This window comes from Neophocaena asiaeorientalis, unplaced genomic scaffold, assembly GCF_003031525.2.
Source record: "Neophocaena asiaeorientalis asiaeorientalis breed wild unplaced genomic scaffold, Neophocaena_asiaeorientalis_V1.1 scaffold546, whole genome shotgun sequence".
NCBI lineage: Eukaryota > Metazoa > Chordata > Mammalia > Artiodactyla > Phocoenidae > Neophocaena > Neophocaena asiaeorientalis.
In genome coordinates, this window is record NW_020175442.1 from 272,715 (window position 1) to 296,369 (window position 23,655).

Genomic DNA, 23,655 nt, shown 5'->3' on the forward strand with positions numbered 1-23,655 from the left:
TATTAATAATTCACAGTTAGCTCCTTGATGCAGACCTGGGCATAGATCTCCATCAGTCTTTGTCCTAGGAAGGGATAGCCCAGTACTGGGACCTACTAGAACTTAGCTACTGCACTGGAACATTGGGAGGGAAGTAACCAGGCTCATAGCCTTGCTTGCAGAGCTGTGGGGTGGGCGGATAGGAAGGACACAAAGAAAGGCTGACTCATATAGTATATCTATTGCCTACACAGAATTTCGGGCTTTTATCATCTTCTTTGTAATAGGTCAACTGTCCTACGCGTACCACCTACCAAACCTCCTCCACATTTACCTGTGTATCCAGAACTATTAGCACTGGTTGAGTTGGTGCCAGCTCACTTGAGGAACAGAGTGCCAACAGATTTTCTGCCTCAGCAGCCCAGTCCCCAAATGCCTAAATACAGAGCTCATGTTCCACTGAATGCCGTGAGAGTAAATCAGAGCATCCCACTGATTAAGGGCTTCCAACTTTCCTCTGATTTTAGATTCTCTGCACTTCTCATTTAAACTGCAATACCCTTCTTGTCAATCCTGCCACTCAGACCAAATTAATTATGCCAGGTCAAAGTCTGATCTATGTTTAAAGATTGCTAAGGATGACCCCAGGCTCACCTTACTTGGCTTTCATTTTGGTTTACTTCCAAATCAGTGAGTAACTCCTACCAAAGCTGAATGAGATAAGGATGCAAATGATGGGTGATCATCTTCAGTGTCTCTCCAGTTCCTCAGGGAGTTGAATTTTGGCGGTAAAATTCACTTTGCAACATGAGAAAAACTTTAACTGGAAGAAAAAGAAACTATAAGCCTATAAACTTGGGCTCAAAGTTCTACCTACTCTCATGAAGCCAAATTCTTTCAGCACCATAGTAAGCCATAGTTTTATGTTTCCTTTTTTTTTTTTTTTGGCATTGTTAGGGACTGTGTAGGTATGGCCATGGCCTGCCACTTAAATCTGCTCTTTTCAATCTACACTCTCTAATAGATCTAATTCATTACTATGGCTTTAATGCCATCTATATCCTGACAACCATGATCTATTTAACAATTTTGGACTCCAGACCTTTAGATTCAATTGCCAATGTCATAATGCTAGTTGACATTTATTCACAGGCTCCCTAAATGTAAACGTTCAAACTCAGCTCTTTATTCCTTCTATTAAAATCCTCTTTTCCTGAATCTTCGCCATCTCAGTAAATGGCATTTCCATTCATCCATAGTTTCAGTTAGAAACTTAGGATTCATCCTCATATTCATTCCCCTTTATCTCTCTCATACAATCCATGACCATATCTTCTCTATTCCACTTAATTTTATTTTTAGTGTGTCTACTTTTCCCCATCCATCTCCTCTAAGCTAAAATCATTTTAGACCCAGGACAACTGCTATAGCTTTCTCACTGCATGATATTTCCTTTCATGTACTGCAGATCCCCTTCACACACAGAAACCAGAGAACTGTTTTGAAATGTAAATTAGAGCTCCTTTGCTTTCTTATACTTGTATTTTTACTATTCACATAGACAACTTTAAATTTTGATGAAGTTTGAAATATTATTCCAGAAAACTTTTGTATGAAGTAACATACAACCAGATAGCAAGAAGAAAAAAGTTTTATTTATCACTGTGTATGATAAATGAAACAATGAGTAAATAAAATTATACTTTTAATATTGACTTACAGTTTCAATTATCTCTGGGTATTTATATTTAATTGTTTTAGACTTCTTTAAATTATTTTCATGAGCTAATGATCCACAGCAGAATTAAAAAATTTACAGTATCCGGGCTTCCCTGGTGGCGCAGTGGTTGGGAGTCCGCCTGCCGATGCAGGGGACACGGGTTCATGCCCCAGTCTGGGAGGATCCCACATACCGTGGAGCGGCTGGGCCCGTGAGCCATGGCCACTAAGCCTGAGCATCCGGAGCCTGTGCTCCTCAATGGGAGAGGCCGCAACAGTGAGAGGCCCGCGTAGAGAAAAAAAAAAAAAAAAATTACAGTATCCTTCAATTTTGTTTATTTTATTAAAATCCAGTCCTTGCTCTAATTGCATTTCTTTTCTTCTTTAAAATACAAATAGTGGCACTTAAAATAACACTAACAATTGCAACACATCCAACCACTGACGATACCAAGGTAGAAATGTGAACTCTGGGATTTGGATGACTTTCACCAGCACTGGGATCTGCTTGAAGAATAAACAAAGCTACTTGTGCAATGTTGGATACTTTTGATGTCAAATTGCTTTTATCCACACTTTGAATAGTAATGAAAACGTGGGTTGCATTTTCTTCTGAGATATTTTCTGGTTTGAATGCAAAGGTTTCCTTGGAGTTGGCCTCGTTTGGTAACAGATCAGTAGTGTTTACTTGCAGCGCATCATCAAAATTATCCCTTAGATCCAGGATGCTTCCACTTATTCTTATGATATACTGTTGAACTAAGGAAAAAAATGTTATAAATGATGTAGGAACTGGAGCATCCATTAAAAAATCCTTTTTATTAATTCTTCTCAAAAATATTTAGAATGCAAGCTTATACTCATATCCAAAGCCATATTTAGTTTTCCATAAAAGCTGAATTCTGCCAAATGCTACCTTCTCTGCATGAAAAGTGGCGACATGTTAAAATGTGTCACATTTATGATTCAGAACATGAGATTATAAAACTAATACTTTTCTGAGCTATTAGTTTAAAATTATTTTCCTCTTACCCACCCATACACCATTGCTTTTGAAACGAGTACCTTTCACTTAATCAATACTGTATGAACTTCATCCTTACCTTTTCCAACATCAAAATCATCTCCTGGTGCTGTCCATGTTATTCTGATCTCATCCCCATCAGGTGTGGCTTCAAGGTCTGTGATTTGACTTGGTGGGTAGAGGTCAGGTAAGGGATGTTTTGAAACATTTGAAACCACAAATGCACCTCCAGGTGCTGTTCTGGTGAAACTCTCCAAGTTTGTCTGAGTGTCCTCATCAGTTTCAGGTCTTGGTGGATTCTCTTCAGTTTTCCCTGCATTAAAATTTTCTTTGTTTATAATGAGCATAATACTATTAGTATTTTCATTTGAATTCCCCATCCCACTTGTCTTCTTTTTTTTCTTACACTCAGTCACATTTTATCAAGTTTGGTTATAAACTCATAAGTCAAAATAGCAGAGAAAGAAAAATATATGTAAAATATAGTTGTATAAAATAAAAATATAGCCTAGAGATATTTTTGAAAGGTTATGAAAAATCATTTACTCAATATTATTTTTGATGACCTTTACTGATATATATTTGAATATATAAGACATAATTGAGCAGAACTTTGGTTTTCTTCTAGTTATGTATTACCTATTACTCCTTTTACCATTCTTATGTCACAGAGATTATAAAGGTAGTTTGGTAAATCAGAGGCTCCCTGGGCATGGGTGACCCTGTTCTTGGAGAGTCATGAGATTCATTGACTTTGTGCTTTTACACTCTTTGGCAGGAGAATTCTTTCTCTAACATCCTGACCAGGATATTGTAGGATAGAATCAGATAACTAACTGATTTGGAATTAATGGTGCACAGTAAAAAATGATGCACAATGACTATCTTTTTAAAAGGAATTGCTTTACCTCCCACATTATTTCCAAGCTGGGAGTAAACCTGGGGAAATTCTTCCAGTCCCCTTCCAACCATTTCTCTCCCTCCCTGTTGCAAGTTCTAAGGAACACTACTTCTGATCATATTCCAATTGCCAACTGAACATTCCCAGACATCTTAAAGTAAGGGACAAGATGAAGTAAAGCTAGAAAAGAATATATATTTTTCTAACTAATTCTTTCAGAGTTACTTTGTTGATACGGAAGCAGATACAACTATATATTCTTTTTTATTATCATAAAATAAACATAACATAAAATTTACCATTTTAGCCGTTGTTAGGTGTATCGTTCAATGTCATTGTCTTAGCCCATTGGACTGCTTTAACAAAATACCATAAACTGACTGACTTATAAACAAAAAACATTTATGTCTCACAGTTCTGGAGGCTGGGAAGTCTAAGATCAAGGTACTGGCAGATTCAGTGTCTGGTGAGAGCCCGCTTCTTGCTTCATAGTTAGCCATCTTCTCTCTGTGTCCTCACATGGTAGAAGGATGAGGGAGTTTTCTAGGGTCTCTTTTATAAAGCACTAATCCCATTCATCAGGAATCTACCGTCATGGCCTAAACACCTCCCAGAGGCCTTACCTCTAAATACCATCATATTTAGGCATTAGGTTTCAGCATATGAATTTTAGGGGCACACAAACATTCAGTCTATAGCAAGCATTAAGTAAGTACACTCACACTGTGCAACCATCACCACTATCCATCTCTAGAATTTTCAGCATCCCAAATGTTGAAATTCTGGACCAGACAAACAATAGCTCCCCTTTCCTATCTCTTCTCAGCCCCTGGTAACAACTTTATGTTCTACGTATGTCTCAATGTATTTGACTATGGTAGGTACCTCATAGAAGTGGAATCATAAAATATTTGTCCTTTGTGTCTGGCTTATTTCACTTAGCATAGTGTCTTCAAGTTACATCCATGTTTTAGCATATGTCAGAATTTCATTCCTTTATAAGGCTGAATACTATTGCATTGTAAGTATATACCATATTTTGTGTATCCATTTATCTGTCAAAGAATTTTGGATTGTTTCCACCTTTTTGCTACTGAAGTTAATAATACTACTATGGACACAGGTGTACAAATATCTCATTGAGACAATTCTTTCAGTTCTTTTGAGTATGTACCCAGAAGTGGAATTGTTGGATCAAATTGTAATTCTTTGTTGAATTTTTAAAAGAATACCCATACTGTTTTCAATAGCAGTTGCACCATTTTATGTTCCTACCAGCTGTGCACAAATGTTGCTGTTACTCCATTACCTCACTAACACTTGTTATTTTCTGTTGTCATCCTAATGGATGTGAGGTGGTATCTCGTTGTTTTGATTTGCATTTCTCTAATCAATAGGGATGCTGAGCATCTTTTCATGTACTTATGGCCATTTGTATGTATCCTTTGGAGAAATATCGATTCAAGTCCTTTGCCTGTTTTTGAATCAGGTTGTTGTTTTTTTGTTGTTCAGCTTTAGGAGTTCTTTATACTCTGGATATTAACCCCTTATTAGGTATATGTTATGCAAACATTTCTTCCTATTTCATAGGTTGCCTTTCACTCCATTAATAATAGTCTTCTTTGGTGCACAGTTTTTAATTTAATCTATTTTAACTTCTGTTGCCTGTGTTTCTGGTGTCATCCAAGAAATCAAATCTAATGACATAAAGACTTTCTCCTGTGTTCTCTTCTAAGAGTTTTATAGTTTTATCACTAACACTTAGGTCTTTGATTCACTTTGAGTTAATTTTTGCATATGGGATAAGGAAACAGTCCAAATTCTTTTTTTTTTTGCATGTAGATATTCAATTTGCCCAACACCATTTGTTGAAAAGACAGTTCTTTCCCAATTGAATGGTATTGGCATCCTAATCAAGGATCATTTGATCACATATACAAGGGTTTATTTCTGGGTTCTCTATTGTATTCCATTGGTCTATATGTCTTTATGCCAGTACCACACTGTTTTGATTAGTGTAGCTTTGTAGATAATTTAGAAATCAGGAATTATGACCCCAGGGATTTTGTTTTTCAAGATTGTTTTGGCTATTCGGGGGTTCCCTGAGATTCCATGTAAATTTTACAATGGGTTGGGGGAGGAACCAAGATGGTGGAGTAGAAGGACGTGCTCTCACTCCCTCTTGTGAAAACATCAGAATCACAACTAGCTGCTGGACAATCATTGACAGGAAGACATTGGAACTCACTGAAAAAGATACCCCACATCCAAAGACAAAGGAGAAGCCACAATGAGACAGTAGGAGGGGTGCAATCACAGTAAAATCAAATCCCATAACTGCTGGGTGGGTGACTCACAGACTGGAGAACACTTATACCACAGAAATCCACCCACTGGAGTGAAGGGTCTGAGCCCCATGACAGGCTTCCGAACCTGGTGGTCTGGCGAGAGGAGGAATTCCTAGAGAATCAGACCTTTAATCCTAGTGGGAATTGATTGCAGGACTTCGACAGGACTGGGGGAGACAGAGACCCTACTCCTGAAGGGCACACACAAAGTAGTGTGTGCATTGGGACCCAGGGGAAGGAGCAGTGACCCTGGGGGAGACTGAACCAGACCTACCTGCTAGTGCTGCAGGGTCTCCTGCAGAGGCAGGGGTGGCTGTGGCTAACCATGGTGACAAGAACACTGGTAGCAGAAGTTCTGGGAAGTACTCCTTGGCGTGAGCCCTCCCACAGTCTGTCATTAGCCTCACCAAAGAGCCCAGGTGGGCTCCAGTGTTGGGTTGCCTCAGGCCAAACAACCAACAGGGAGGGAACCCAGCCCCACCAACAGCAGTCAAGCTGATTAAAGTTTTACTGTGCTCTGCCCAACAGAGCAACAGTCAGCTCTACCTACCACCAGTCCCTCCCATCAGGAAACTTACACAAGCTTCTTAGATAGCCTCATCGACCAGAGGGCAGACAGCAGAAGCAAGAAGAACTACAATCCTGCAGCCTGTGGAACAAAAACCACATTCACAGAAAGATAGACAAGATGAAAAGGCAGAGGGCTATGTACCAGATGAAGGAACAAGATAAAACCCCAGAAAAACAATGAAATGAAGTGGAGATAGGCAACTTTCCAGAAAAAGAATTCAGAATAATGATAGTGAAGATGATCCAGGACCTCAGAAAAAGAATGGAGGCAAAGATCGAGAAGATGCAAGAAATGTTTAACAAAGACCTAAAGAATTAAAGAACAAACAAACGGAGATGAACAATACAGTAACTGAAATGAAACAATAGCAGAATAACTGAGACAGAAGAACGGATAAGTGACCTGGAAGACAGAATGGTGGGATTCACTACTACAGAACAGAATAAAGAAAAAAGGATGAAAAGAAATGAAGACAGCCTAAGAGACCTCTGGGACAACATGAAACATAACAACATTCGCATTATAGGGGTCCCAGAAGGAGAAGAAAGAGAGAAAGGACCCGAGAAAATATTTGAAGAGATTATAGTCGAAAACTTCCCTAACATGGGAAAGGAAATAGCTACCCAAGTACAGGAAGTGCAGAGAATCCCAGGCAGGATAATCCCAAGGAGAAACACACTGAGACACATAGTATTCAAATGGGCAAAAATTAAAGACAAAGAAAAATTATTGAAAGCACCAAGGGAAAAATGACAAATAACATACAAGGGAGCTCCCATAAGGTTAACAGCTGATTTCTCAGCAGAAACTTTACAAGCCAGAGGGGAGTGGTATGGTATACTTAAAGTGATGAAAGGGAAGAACCTACAACCAAGATTACTCTACCTGGCAAGGATCTCATTCAGATTCGATGGAGAAATCAAAAGCTTTCCGGACAAGCAAAAGCTAAGAGAATTCAGCACCACCATACCAGCTCTCCAACAAATGCTAAAGGAACTTCTCTAAGTGGGAAACACAAGAGAAGAAAAGGACTTACAAAAACAAACCCAAAACAATTAAGAAAATGTTCATAGGAACATACATATCGATAACTACCTTAAACATGAATGGATTAAATGCTCCACCCAATGGACACAGGCTTGCTGAATGGATACAAAAACAAGACCCATATATATGCTGTCTACAAGAGACCCACTTCAGACCTAGGGACACATACAGACTGAAAGTGAAGGGATGGAAAAAGATATTCCATGCAAATGGAAATCAAAAGAAAGCTGGAGTAGCAATATGCATATCAGATAAAATAGACTTTAAAATAAAGAATGTTACAAGAGACAAGGAAGGACACTACATAATGATCAAGGGATCAATCCAAGAAGAAGATATAACAATTATAAATATATATGCACCCAACATAGGAGCACCTCAATACATAAGGCAACTGCTAACAGCTCTAAAAGAGGAAATCGACGGTAACACAACAATAGTGGGGGACTTTAACACCTCACTTACACCAATGGACAGATCATCCAAAATGAAAATAAGGAAACAGAAGCTTTAAATGACACAATAGACCAGATAGATGTAATTGATATTTATAGGACATTCCATCCAAAAACAGCAGATTACACTTCTCAAGTGTGCATGGAACATTCTCCAGCATAGATCACATCTTGGCTCACAAATCAAACCTCAGTAAATTTAAGGAAATTGAAATCATATCAAGCATCTTTTCTGACCACAACGCCATGAGATTAGAAATGAATTTCAGGGAAAATAACATAAAATACACAAATACATGGAGGCTAAACAATACGTTACTAAATAACCAAGAGATCACTGACAATGACAAATGACAATGGAAACACAACAATCCAAAACCTATGGGATGCAGCAAAAGCAGTTCTAAGAGGGAAGTTTATAGCTATACAAGCCTACCTCAAGAAACAAGAGAAATCTCAAATAAACAAACTAACCTTACACCTAAAGGAACTAGAGAAAGAAGAACAAACAAAACCCAAAGTTAGCAGAAGGAAAGAAGTCATAAAAATCAGAGCAGTAATAAATGAAATAGAAACAAAGAAAACAATAGCAAAGATCAATAAAACTAAAAGCTGCTTCTTTGAGAAGACAAACAAAATTGATAAACCATTAGCCAGACTCATCAAAAAAAAAGAGGGAGAGGACTCAAATCAATAAAATTAGAAATGAATAATGAAAAGTTACAACAGACACTACAGAAATACAAAGCATCTTAAGAGACTACTACAAGTAACTGTATGCCAATAAAATGGACAACCTGGAAGAAATGGACAAATTCTTACAAAGGTATAACCTTCCAAGACTGAAACAGGAAGAAACAGAAAATATGAACAGACAAATCAGAAGTAATGAAATTGAAAATCTGATTAAAAATCTTCCAACAAACAAAAGTCCAGGACCAGATGGCTTCACAGGTGAATTCTGTCAAACATTTAGAGAAGAGCTAACACCCATCCTTCTCAAACTCTTCCCAAAAATTGCAGAGGAAGGAACACTCCCAAACTCATTCTATGAGGCCACCATCACCCTGTTACCAAAACCAGACAAAGATACTGCAAAAAAAGAAAATTACAGACCAATATCATTGATGAATATAGATGCAAACATCATCAACAAAATACTAGCAAACAGAATCCAACAACACATTAAAAGGATCATACACCATGAACAAGTGGGATTTATCCCAGGGATGCAAGGTTTCTTTAACATAACGCAAATCAATCAATGTGATACACCATATTAACAAATTGAAGATAAAAACCATATGATCATTTCAATAGATGGAGAAAAGCTTTTGACAAAATTCAACACCCATTTATGATAAAAGCTCTCCAGAAAGTGGGCATAGAGGGAACCTACCTCAACATAATAAAGGCCATATACAACAAACCCACAGCCGACATCATTCTGAATGGTGAAACATTGAAAGCATTTCCTCTAAGATCTGGAACAAGACAAGGATGTCCACTCTCACCACTATTATTCAACATAGTTTTGGAAGTCCTAGCTACAGCAATCAGAGAAGAAAAACAAGTAAAAGGAATACAAATTGGAAAAGAAGAAGTAAAACTGTCACTGTTTGAAGATGACAGGATACGATACATAGAGAATCCTTAAAAATGCCACCTAGAAAACTACTGAAACTAATCAATGAATTTGGTATAGTTGCAGGATACAAAGTTAATGCACTGAAATTTCTTGCATTCCTATAAACTAATGATGAAAAATCTGAAAGAGAAATTAAGAAAACACTCCCATTTACCATTGCAACAAAAAGAATAAAATACCTAGGAATAAACCTACACTAGGGAGACAAAAGACCTGAATGCAGAAAACTATAAGACGCTGATGAAAGAAATTAAAGATACCAACAGCTGGAGAGATATACCATGTTCTTGGATTGGAAGAATCAATATTGTGAAAATGACTATACTACCCAAAGCAATCTACAGATTCAATGCAATCCCTACCAAATTACCAATGGCATTTTTTAGGGAGCTAGAACAAATAATCTTAAAATTTGTATGGAAACACAAAAGACCCCGAATAGCCAAAGAAGTCTTAAGGGAGAAAAACGGAGCTGGAGGAATCAGACTCCCTGACTTCAGACTATACTACAAAGCTACAGTAATCAAGCCAATATGCTACTGGCACAAAAACAGAAACATAGATCAGTGGAACAAGATAGAAAGCTCAGAGATAAACCCACACACCTAACCAACAACACATTAAAAGGATCATACACCATGAACAAGTGGGATTTATCCCAGGGATGCAAGGTTTCTTTAACATAACGCAAATCAATCAATGTGATACACCATATTAACAAATTGAAGATAAAAACCATATGATCATTTCAATAGATGGAGAAAAGCTTTTGACAAAATTCAACACCCATTTATGATAAAAGCTCTCCAGAAAGTGGGCATAGAGGGAACCTACCTCAACATAATAAAGGCCATATACAACAAACCCACAGCCGACATCATTCTGAATGGTGAAACATTGAAAGCATTTCCTCTAAGATCTGGAACAAGACAAGGATGTCCACTCTCACCACTATTATTCAACATAGTTTTGGAAGTCCTAGCTACAGCAATCAGAGAAGAAAAACAAGTAAAAGGAATACAAATTGGAAAAGAAGAAGTAAAACTGTCACTGTTTGAAGATGACAGGATACGATACATAGAGAATCCTTAAAAATGCCACCTAGAAAACTACTGAAACTAATCAATGAATTTGGTATAGTTGCAGGATACAAAGTTAATGCACTGAAATTTCTTGCATTCCTATAAACTAATGATGAAAAATCTGAAAGAGAAATTAAGAAAACACTCCCATTTACCATTGCAACAAAAAGAATAAAATACCTAGGAATAAACCTACACTAGGGAGACAAAAGACCTGAATGCAGAAAACTATAAGACGCTGATGAAAGAAATTAAAGATACCAACAGCTGGAGAGATATACCATGTTCTTGGATTGGAAGAATCAATATTGTGAAAATGACTATACTACCCAAAGCAATCTACAGATTCAATGCAATCCCTACCAAATTACCAATGGCATTTTTTAGGGAGCTAGAACAAATAATCTTAAAATTTGTATGGAAACACAAAAGACCCCGAATAGCCAAAGAAGTCTTAAGGGAGAAAAACGGAGCTGGAGGAATCAGACTCCCTGACTTCAGACTATACTACAAAGCTACAGTAATCAAGCCAATATGCTACTGGCACAAAAACAGAAACATAGATCAGTGGAACAAGATAGAAAGCTCAGAGATAAACCCACACACCTATGGTCAACTAATCTATGACAAAGGCGCAAGGATATACAATGGAGAAAAGACAGTCTCTTCAATAAGTGGTGCTGGGAAAACTGGACAGCTACATGTAAAAGAATGAAATTAGAACACTCCCTAACACCATATCTAAAAACAAACTCAAAATGAATTCAAGACCTAAATGTAAGACCAGACAGTATAAAACTCTTAGAGGAAAACATAGGAAAAACACTCTTTGACATAAATCACAGCACGATCTTTTTTGATCTACCTCCTAGAGTAATGGAAATAAAAACAAAAATAAACAAATGGGACCTAATGAAACTTAAAAGCTTTTGCACAGCAAAGGAAACTACAGGCAAGACAAAAAGACAACCCTCAGAATGGGAGGAAATATTTGCAAACGAATCAACAGACAAAGGATTAATCTCCAAAATACATAAACAGCTCATGCAGCTCAATATTAAAGAAACAAACAACCCAATCCAAAAATCAGATTGCCCTAACGTCAGATTGCCCTAACGTCAGATTGCCCTAACAGAATGTCACAGAAACTAAAATGAGGATTGGCCCAAAATGGAATCATACCATAAACTTATTTATTGCTCTAAAAATTGGTGACTGTTGCTGCATTAGCATATTCATTTATTTAAGAAACATTTATTTTGCACTGAATTTTGCATGATAACAAGACAAAATCACAAAAGTGGTACTTTATAGACACTTATTCATCCATCAATTTATTCATATTAACTGATTCATTAAGAAAATTAATTGAGCTTCTTTCTATATGTTTAAGACTGTGCTTCTTAGAATTAATTATGTTATAATTAGGCAGTAATATGTACAGTAGAAATTAACATAGAAATATCCTTAAAAATTAAGAAAGCCAAACTTTTTTTGTTGCTGAACAATTGTTTTTGCTGAACGATTTTCACCTGAAATGCAGATTAAATTCCAGAGCAGATGGATGTTCCTCCTGAAGCTTCTGTAGGGAAGCTCTCCAAGAGCTTTCTTCTTTCATTGTTGCTTATTATTTGGATTAGCTTACTTTTGATGTGGGAAGTACTACAAAGTCAACTATCCCCACCCAGCATCCATTTTCAATGGTCTGCTGCTTGATTCATTCGATTTAGGCGATTAGAACCCTGAATAAAAAAGGATAAGAAAAACAACCAAGTGGTTTTTGACTGGCAAATGATAACAGATAACATAGAATGTGTGTTCGTAAGAACTTTCGATGAACAGTAATTAGTGTTATTAAATAAAGCAATTATAAATTTGTTGAGTTGTTAAAACTGAAAAATATAGTTATATGTATTATGAGACATATGATAGTATGGAAAAGAGCACACACTTTTAACTAGAGCTGATTTGGGGCTATAAACTGCACAAATAAGAGCTGAAGGGTAAGGTGGCGTTTGGGTTGAAATCAAAACTTAGAGACTGTAATTATTCTTTAAGGCCTCTGTACCAGTTGTCTCAAAATGAAACCATTCCCCAGAGCTGGCAGAATCAATCCAGACTGTAGTGGATGGACTCTGATTAGTGAGTGAAATCTCCCCATCCACTGGGGACTAGACTTTCCAAAGGGTGAAACTTACCAGACGTGCAGCTGAATCCTGAGAGGTCAAATCCCTACTTCTGCCCATTCCTCTTTACCTCTCCCCAGCACTTTTCCACCAGTGGATTGGTTGGAATTGGCTCTTTGGTAACCCATCAGGGCTCTCATCTCTCTTCCTAGGCCATTGAAGCCAGTCCCCTTTACACACTTTTCTTCTAGCCTCATCACCGCTCTGATCTGTGGTATCTCCTCCCAACACTTGCCCAAATTTCCCTATGAAGCTTACCTTCATGTTTTCAGACTTATCAAGAACTAAGCACACAATTCTTTCACTGATCCTCAGCAATGAGAAGGCGGGTGGAGGGGCTGCTGCCACCATAGGCACAGTGTCTTTAAAATCCTCAGAATTGCTGATCACCTCCCAAGTGCTTCTGAAATTGCACATTTTATTTTGTAGGCTTGGAGATTCTCAGTTATGGTTTTTTTCATTACAGAATTCAATGATCTAAAAGTTTAATATGATGAAAAAAGTTTTATATACAATGCATTTAAAGATATAAGTACATACCTGACAAAAATTAAGATCTGTTCTGCAAATTTTTTGTTTGTTGAATGAAATACGATTCAATGAGGAGTCAATATCATAGCAATGTAGATTTTCAATAATAATGATAGTAATAATAATAGTAATAATAATAAATAACACTAGTTAAGTGCTTTACTATGTAGCAGCCAATGTTCAAAGAACTATACTAATACATCTAGTCCCTCAGGTCACTTGCACAGATATTTTATAAACATGAGGACAGGTCCTTTGATTGTAAATATACAATCTAAAGTAATGATTGGTATACTTATAGAATCAATACCTTGCATAAACATTATGGATGTCTTTTCAGTTTGATATTTATAAGGGAAGAACTGACAATCTTTTTCATACAGTTTTGTCTTAGAATCAATTTTGCATCTATTAGTTACACAGCTGTTTTCTTTACACTTATAAACTCTATTTATACCAGTAATATCTGTAGAACACCTGAAAATAGGACAGTTAGTCTTTGAAGCAACCTAACCATTAACAGTTTTTGAAAATCTTAAGTGTTTCTATCCACAATGATCCTTATATAAAGGTTTTTATTCTGATTTGTGTACTATACACATAATATTCTGACAGCAAAGTTCAAGGGTTTCTACCAGAGCAGTTATCTATTTTTCAAGAAATTTTAAATGGGACCTGCAGATATGTACAATGACTGAGTTTTCTGCTTATATTAAAGCTGCTGCTGTGTTGCGTAGACTCAAATGGCTGGAGGTAGTCCTTTTTCAAACATTTCTCCTGGTGGCTTTGAGACAGTAAATGGACTGTAGGCATCCGGAGGAGAGAACTTGTAAACCCATTTACTCTCAATATCACCTTAGCTTAAAGATAGATTTGCCCTTAGAGAAGTTACCCCTCTAGAGAATGGGTGTGTTGCAACCACAAGTGTTGTGATTATTGAGGAATATTGCTATTCAAAAGAATTTGTGGCTGGAAACAAAGAGTGAGGTGTTGCCAAGGTCAGCAGATCGTAGAGTAAAAAATGGTGGGAGCATTGTAGACATATGCTTTATTGCATGAAATTGGCCACAGGTGGCAGTGATTACAATACATATGCTGGGATGCAAATATATCCAATTTTTAAAATGTGTTTCCAGTTCAAATTCAGAAAGTGATAACTAGATTTCATTCAATCATTTAGGGGGTTTCCTAAGCATGTCTATGTTTCTGTTGCCCCCAAGCTCAGGGAACATATGGTGCTATCTATATTAAGAACCATGATGAATATTCTGTAGCAGAGACTAGGCATTTAGGGGGAAAATGATGTAAACAAAGGTAATCAATGTAATATTCTTTAAAACAGGTGTCCCGAAACTGATGCGATAGGGGCCTTCCTTGAAATCATGTATCTTTCAGCTTGTACATTTGTGACTAGTCCTCAGCCCCAGTAGGGCTTCTAACATTGATGGCACCTAATTTTAAACCAATCCTCAAACTATTCTGCTATCTTCATCTCAGAGCCCAGAGGATTGTCTATTAACTGTGATGTTAGATTGGTATTTCAAAGTGAACCTTAAATCCCAAGAAATTCCTGTTTGGTTCTTTGAAACTGGTTGATTTCCTACTCAGCCAGCATTTGCCACTTCTTCTTACCCATTTTCCCCCATCTTTTTGTAATGTAAGTAATTTTGATCTCCTAGCATGTAACACAAACCTTTACATAGAGCACAAACTTCAGTGCAAATGAATTCTGGCAGCTGTGGTAGAGAGGTGAAAAATATGTCAACTTGGCTACCAAATGTTCTTGAAGTTATGTATATTTTACATAGACAACCAGCTAATTTAAGATACATTTTTCTAACAAAACAGAAAAGCACTGTTTTGTGATATAGCATCTGTTACCTGCATTGGCACAAAAGTGAATAAATGGCTTTTGAAAGAAATCAACTAAGGAAAATAAGAAGTTACAGCCTGAAGTAATTTAAGGCAATTTAAATAGTCATGCCTTGTTGCTTCAATTTTCTTTGACTTAGCGCTGTAGAAAGGCTCATCATCATTGTACTCATCAAACACTCCCCAGCGGTGATGGGCCCACTCATGGACAAACACTCTTCCTGTGGGAAAATATTTCAAATACATTATCATAATTCAAGTGACCAAATTTATCTCAAATATTTTTAAAGGCCTTTTTTTCCTATTACAATTATTTGGATTTTAAATGACTGCCATTGTTTATAATTTCTTTATATTACATGACATTACAGTATACTATAAAGTGTATTTTTTAGTCCACAGCATGTTAAATCAATAAAACATTTCTAGAGCATTTTCTATGGCCCCAATACACTGGGCTTTGGGTATCTGTAGCTATATAGTAGGGGAGACTGACATAAACAACATAATTAGACTGCGAACCTCCTTCAGTTCAGGAAATGTAATATTCTTCTTTGTATCATTCATCCTTCCATACATCCACCCAATTTTTCAATTATTATCTTATTCATTCAACATTTATTGCCTCTTCTTAGCTGTGTATCCTTAGACAAGTTTCTTAACCTCTCTATGCCTCAGTGTCATATCTGTAAAATGCATTCTCATTGAGAACGAAATTTTCTCCAAAGTGGTAAAAATTGGTACCAGGGGTTAATAAATCTTAGGAATTACAATGGTGTGTGTATCTCTTAAGCTCAATACCTGGCAACATAGGTAGATATATAGTACATGTGAGGTATTAAAATGTCACGGGACGCGTTCGGAAAAACAAGTCTAAAAAGGCTCCTCCAGTGGGCAATAATGAAAAAAAGATTGAGAAACACTGCTATAAAACATAAAAAATTGTGGTGATGTTGAAATGAATTGACTCATTTAAAGTGCTTAGCATATAGGTAGCATTCATTATATAACCATTATTTCTATTATTAATTATATATATTTAGCACTGTACTATGTACCTGAAAATATAAAGATGAGTAATATATTGTCCTTGAGTTGGAGCTGCTTAGAGACAAAGGGATATAATTAAAACTTCTTTTCCAAGGAATTCAGGGTGAATGGAAGGATATAGATAAATCAACAGATTGAGTTGCAGGAAGAAGCAATAAGGGGAAATATAAGGGGGAGTTTTTGCTTTAGCAATAATGAGTAAAAACTTTTGAGGAAATGAAGATGCAGAGAGATAGGAAATAGATTCTGTTCTGTTACAAGATATGTTTATGTAAAACAGATTAGCTCATGTGAGATCTGAAAATAGGAGGAAAATATAAGTATTATGAAGATTTTATGTTTTGTCTTTTAGTCTTTGTTACTCAAAATGTAGTCCTTCTGGACCACATCAAGATCCCCTGGAAGCTTGTTAGATGTGAAGTATCTCAGGCTCACTCCGGACCTAGAGAATCAAAATCTGTATATTAACAAGATCCCTCCATAGTTCCTATACACATTCAATTTTAGAGATACTGGTTTAAGTTTCCTAGGCAACGGTTACCAGAATATTGGGAGTAGAATTATAACCTTTGGTATGGAAGAAAAAGTCCTCATATCAACTACTGTAATAGGAATTTAATGGATTATAAGAAAATGTAAAGCTGCCTGCACTTGCAGCTCTCTTCTCATAAAGTTCTACTCTCAGACTTGTTTCATTCTCATCTGATAATAGGTTGCCCTACTTCCCATGCCCATCTTAAAAGCAGTGCCTTTGGCTTAGAATTCCTTCCATTCCCATCTACATTTTCTAAGTTCCCACCAGCCATTTTCACTTTTTAAAAAGCATTTCAACTTTATATGAGTGTATGTTGATATCTGTTGTGGCAGCAAAACTTAGAGGTTGCCAGCGTGGCCCAAATCATCTCTCTAGGTACTATTGTTATTGTTGTAATTGTTATTATTATAAATTGAATAGGTTTTGAGGAATCTTTTTCTAATCTTATTTTTCCAGAAACCTGTTGTTTTAGGGTATATTTTCGCAGAATGTGAGATTTTTTTCTTATGAACACATGTCTCATTATGGGAAAAACACCTGACTGGGAGGAAGAGAGGAAACAAAAATGGGAAACAGCTGAAGTGAGGGGACTGAGAAAAGAACAAGAGCTCAGTCCTCAATGGGGACATTGCCTTTAACAACTAGAGAATAATTGGCTTTAAGGTTTGGAGAAAATAATATCTTCTAACAAGTGGAGATGGGGGTAATGAAGGTAGACATGAGTTTGGAAGCAGAGAGGAAGTAGGGGCTCTGTTTTCCCAATAAAGGTCCCTCTGTTGTTTGTTGGGATTGAAAAGAGTAGCTAGAGATCTTGAGAAAAGTGGTGGAAGCTTTAAAACAGCTTCTATGCAGAATAAGAAGGGAGCTGAGAGAGATAAGTTCAAACATTATTGAGTAGCTTTGAGGGCTTCAGTGAGCTTTGAAAGCATATTTTTTTAAAGATACCAATTAATTTTATAATTTTGTTTCACAATCTTGGAAATATATTAATAGGAGCCAAAAGAAACTGGCTAGAAATTCAGTTCAACTGGCAAGTTGATTAAAACATAAGGATAAGAGTGCTAAGGGAGTTGAGCTATTTATACTTGTAGCTGACATGACTGACTTCATTGGACATGCCAGGTAGAAAAGAAAGTATATCTAGAAGGGCACAAAGGATTAGAGGTGGCAAGTACAACAAACATGGTAAGACCAAAGTATGGGGGAGAGATAAGATTGGGATGGGATAGGATGATGGAGCTTTCAAGATTGGGTCCAGGCAATGTTGAGGACCATGACTAGCTGACTGTTTGACAGAGATAAGAGACTTAATGAATGTTCGCTGAAGGAGCAGTGGAAGAGGAAGAAGTGGTTCTGGGCTGTACGAATTCAGGAAGGCTTTCATTGAGTAGTGACATGTGGGTTGGGCCCTCCTTTGACAATGATTTTCATTTTTACCTGAAAAATAATGTGCTTTCATTCATTTGAAACAATGATCTTAACTTCTTAGATTGAACTAGATGAAATTGCCATTTCTATAGGTAAAAACGATCACTTATAGACAAGTTCATCTGGTTCAAAGAATGGGTTGAATAATAGTATCAGCAACTAACAGCCTAAGAGCATTTTCTGTTGGCCAGGAACTGTCATCTTGGCCCTTTTCAGGGGCCACGAATCTGCCTTCCATGGAGGTGGCAGGTGATTGATTAATATCCAGCAGTGGAGAACTGAAAAATTAAAACCTAAAAAGCGTTCCTAAAGCAAAACATTTACTATGGCCATCCCATGTTCAAATTTCTGTAGAGACCATACTGAGTACAATTACAAGGATGATCTAGTTTAATATTCCCAACATTTCTATAAGTTGGAGCTCCTCTATTCACCATTTTTTAAGAAATAAGTACAGAGAAGCTGGGTTGCTTGTCCAAAGTCACCCATAGCTGTAGGGGAGTCAGGATTTGACCCTAGGGACTCTGGCTCCAAGGCTTGTATACTGAACATGGATATAAAGCTGCATGTTGGAATCATGGCAAAATATTTGTTTTAACCAAAATTCCTACCTGATGGTCCAATTCATTTTGGTTTTTTCCAAGTACAAAGTCGGGGTGAAATGAATGTATTCTCCTTTTTCTTCACAGGCAGTGAGCTGCTTAGTATAAAGCTTATCTCAACCTGGGAGGGTAGGTGGTGTGACTAAAACATCAACCTGAGAACATTTTAAAAGATTTCTCAAACATCAGAATAGAAATGATAACATTTGTCCAAAAAACCCTGAAACGAGTAATTTAGGTCAAAACTGAGAAGCAGTAGAGAAAATATTTTTAAGAGAAGATTTTTGACTCTTACGTGTTTGTAGCTTTCAGGTTTTGGCCTCTTGTATTGAGTTTTGTTCTTCCAGTTCTCTGGAATTAATATTGATACATTTTTTAAAAAAACCTTTTTTCGGTGGCTTCATGCAGATAAGTAGAAGCTGTAGTCACCATGTCCTATTATTATAGGAAAAAAAGAGAAGTGAGGATGGCCAAGGGAGAGAAGACTAAATGAACAGGCATTCATCACAACAATTCTCACTTTCAGTCATTAATACAAAAAACAACTGAGTGGTGAGTAGGGTTTCTGATTCAGAATTTGAAATCTGTCACCTGTCAATCCAAAACTGTGGCTTAATTCTGCACATTTAACAGCTTTCAGTCTTCTATAATCCTACATCAAAAGTCAAATACTTATGTTTGGCATTACAAGGAATTGCTTAATATGATAAAGGGCATGGACTTTGGAAGCATCTAGACTTGGTTCCAATACTAGCTTAATACTCTGGCTTAAACCTTGGCTAGTTTATATGACTGCTTTGAATCTCAGTCTCCTTGTCTCCTTAATTTACTATTCCAACCTATCTTTATGGTTGCCTCAAACATGAAATTAGTTATAAACTACACATAGGCAGTCATAAAACTCACTGATATCATTACTATTATAATTCCTAGTAGGGATGCCTTAGCTGATGCAAGCTGAGGAAAACAGTTTATGGTGATGGCCCATAGAAGAGATTTTCACTATATTCCCACCTCCCAGCAGAGGCAGCTGGGTTGGGAGCACTGCGAGTGGAGTAGTGGAAAAATTCATAGGAGAGGCAGAGCTTTTTGATCATAGGCAGGGCTTCTTGCTCTGCCATCAAGCTGAAAATAATATCACCTTATATTGTTTAGTATCCCGAACCCCAAAATGTTATGATTAATGAGAGAAATTGTTCCTCCTTATTATCTAGTGGAGGAAACAGCTGGATGAAAGGTTCATTGGTAATCTATTCTGCATGATCAAATCCACTGAATAATTGAGGAATACTGGGTGCTGGATGACGATGTCAACCTCTTCATGTTGCTGGCAACACCACAGTCTACAGTATTGTTTATGTCAAAGTAGATCCTCCTCTCAATTCTTCCTGACCTAAGATACAATAGAACTATTCTTCAAGATTTCCAAGGGGTCCTTTCCTTTTCTCTGGAAGTTGCTCTAGTGTGCTCCTGATGTATTGAAGAGACCATTAAACTGATTGGGCTCAGGGCAGGGATCAGCCAGAAGCCAGAGTACAGAGAACTGATAACCAGAAGACTGGCTCTTGGTAGGATAGGGACTTCAGAGAGCTCCCAAAATAGGCTGGAGGTTACTTCTCAATTGATGATAATTATATTTTTCCAAGTGTTCAGGCCAAAACCCCTGAAGTTTTCTGTGATTCCTACTTTCCCTCCACCCCTCCTCTACCCCACACATCTAAACTATCAGCACATTTCTCTATGATACTCTCAGAATATGTCCAGAATCACACCACAGTAATGATCTCTACCACAATATCCCTGTTCCTAGTCACAATCAGTTCTCATCTGCAGCAGCTTTCTACCCAGTGTCCCTCTATACCTCTGTGCTGCAACAGAGCTTATACAAGATGAAGGGCAAGTGGAAGCCCTACACAGAGTTTCCTCAACACTGCCATCAGAATGATCTCAGAATAAGCAGAAGAGAGCACACCTTGCCTCTGCTCAGATCCTTCTATGGATTTCATCTCACTCAAAGTAAAAGCCCAAATCTTTCCGATGGCCTGAGCCTTGCTCCCTCTCCAACTTCAGCTCTCCCCAGCCTTCCTCCTACTCATTCACAGCTGTTTCCTTGGTCACATCAAGCATGCTGTCACCTCCATGCTGCTGTACCTACTGTCCCCTCCCCAGGTTTTCAGTGGGCTCTTCCCTCACTCATCTCAGGCCTCTGCCCAGATGTCACATCAACAGTGAGAACTTCCCTGACTACCCTGCATGAAACAGTAACCCACATTCTCTCCCTACCCCAGTCCCACCAACACTGCCTATCCCCCTTTGCTGATTTATTTTACTGGATAGCAACTTACTACCATTGGCCTTCTCTACGTTGACATGTTTTTATTATCTATATCATCTGAAAAGGATATATACTGCAGGAGATCAGGAGCTTTAAAAAAATTCACTGCTCTCTCTCCTGGCATGCCATAAGCAAGCATTCAATAAATAATTGTTTAAGGAACAGACGAGTCCAATTGCTAATTTACAGATGGAAAAACGGAGGATCAGGGAGGCCCCATGCCTTGTCTTTGGTCTTATGGTGAGACAGGGTAGAACACTGTATAGAACCTTCAATTCCCACTGCACTTTCCAGCATTGTCTTCCCTGTACCATGCTGCTTTTAAACTTCCTGGAGTACTAAGAAGTTTCCATTGCAATTATTAACTACTAACTTTTTTCTTCTCTACAATTCAAACAAGAGAAATTCCATTTCTTCCTTACCTTTATCTGTTCAGTTAGTGTTTATGTTCTGGCACAGCAGGGTCTATAGCAATGACAATGCCCTCATAGCCATTGTTATTCAGCCGAACAAGGGGAGTATTGGACCCCTGTAGCAGCTATAGGACTAAGAGGAAGACAAAACTTCTGAATAACCCCATTGTTCCTCTTGAGTTGGTCCTGATCCCAACTTTGGTTTGTTCAAGAGGCTTTTCTCTCTCACCCTCTCCAGTTCTCTCTCTTTCTCTCTTTGTTTCTCTCTGTCTCTCTCTCTCTCTTTTTAGGAGTATATATGTATATATTTTATCAGCGTTGGCTGATTATGGGATATTAACTGTATAAAGGTCAGTGTTTGGAAAGTGGGAATGTACTTGGCTTCTGGGTACACAGTTGTTTTATGTTATTGTAAAAGTGATCAAGAAGCATACTAGAAATCGGATCTTTTTATAAAATTCTTTGCACATTTTCTTCTTGGGATACATTTTCTATACTAATACTTGTTAATTTTTTAAGTATAGACAAATGCTTATTACTTTCTATAGCAAGTTATGTGAAAATTAATAAAATTTGTAATAAAGTTGATAGAAACAGAAGTGATGGTGGTGTCTCTCAATTTTAGAAATGGTTTTATTATTAAATTATTTACCAAGAGTATAAATATTGGAATATTATGTAAGATTTTTAAATGTAAATAATACCAAATTGGGTGATTTGGCTTAGAGACCTAAGTGAAAAAAAATTTTTTTTAATTGAAGCATAGTTGATTTACAATATTGTGTTAGTTTCACATGTACAACATAGTGATTCAGTATTTTTGCAGATTCTATTCCATTATAGGTTATTACAAGATAATGGGTATAACTCCCTGTGCTATACAGTGTATCCTTGCTGCTTATCTATTTTATATATAGTAGTTTGTATCTGTTAATCCCATACCCCTAGTCTGTCCCTCGCCTCTTCTTTCTCCCCTGTGGTAACCACAAGTTTCTTTTCTATGTCTGTGAGTCTTTTTCTGTTTTGTTTTACATTCATTTGTATTATTTTTTAGATTTCACATATAAGTGATAGCATATCATATTTGTCTTTGTCTGATTTACTTCACAAAGTGTAATATTCTCTAGTTCCATCCAGTTTGATGCAAATGGCAGTATTTCATTCTTTTTAATGGCTGCGTTTTATATATATATATGTACATACACATATATACGCGTGCGCGCGCACACACACACACACACACACACACACACACCACATCTTCTTGATCCAATTCTCTGTTGGTTTCCTTCCATGTCTTGGCTATTGTAAATAGTGCTGCTGTGACCATATGAGTGCACGTATAATTTGAATTAGTGTTTTTGATCTTTTTGGATATATACCCAGGAGTGGAATTGCTGGATCATATAGTAGTTTTATTTTTAGTTTTTTAAAGGAGCTTCCACACTGTTTTCCCTAGTGGCTGCACCAATTTACATTTTTGCCAACAGTGTATAAGGATTCTCTTTCCTCCACAACCTCTCTGACATTTGTTATTTGTAGACTTTTTGACAGGTGAGAGATGATACCACATTGTGGTTTCGATTTGCATTTCTCTAATAATTAGTGATGTTGAGCATCCGTTCATGTGCCTATTAGCCATCTGGATGTCTTCTTTGGAATAATGTCTATTCAAGTCCTCTGTCAATTTTTTTATCGCATTGTTTACTTTTTTGATATTGAGTGTATGAACTGTTTGTATATTTTGGATATTAACCCCTTGTTGGTCACATTATTTGACAATATTTTCCCCCATTCTGTAGGTTGTCTTTTCATTTTGTTGATGGTTTCCTTTGCTGTGCAAAAGCTTTTGAGTTTAATTAGGTCCCATTTGTTTATTTTTACTTTTTTGACTTAGGAGACTGATCCAAGGAAATATTGCTATGATTT

General features: G+C 37.1%; 1 pseudogene; it reads right to left on the bottom strand.

The window, feature by feature from the left end:
- Window positions 1–2,041: 2,041 nt before the first annotated feature.
- LOC112415095 (calcium-activated chloride channel regulator 4-like) lies at window positions 2,042–21,893 on the bottom strand (annotated as a pseudogene).
- Between the last annotated feature and the right edge of the window lie 1,762 nt (window positions 21,894–23,655).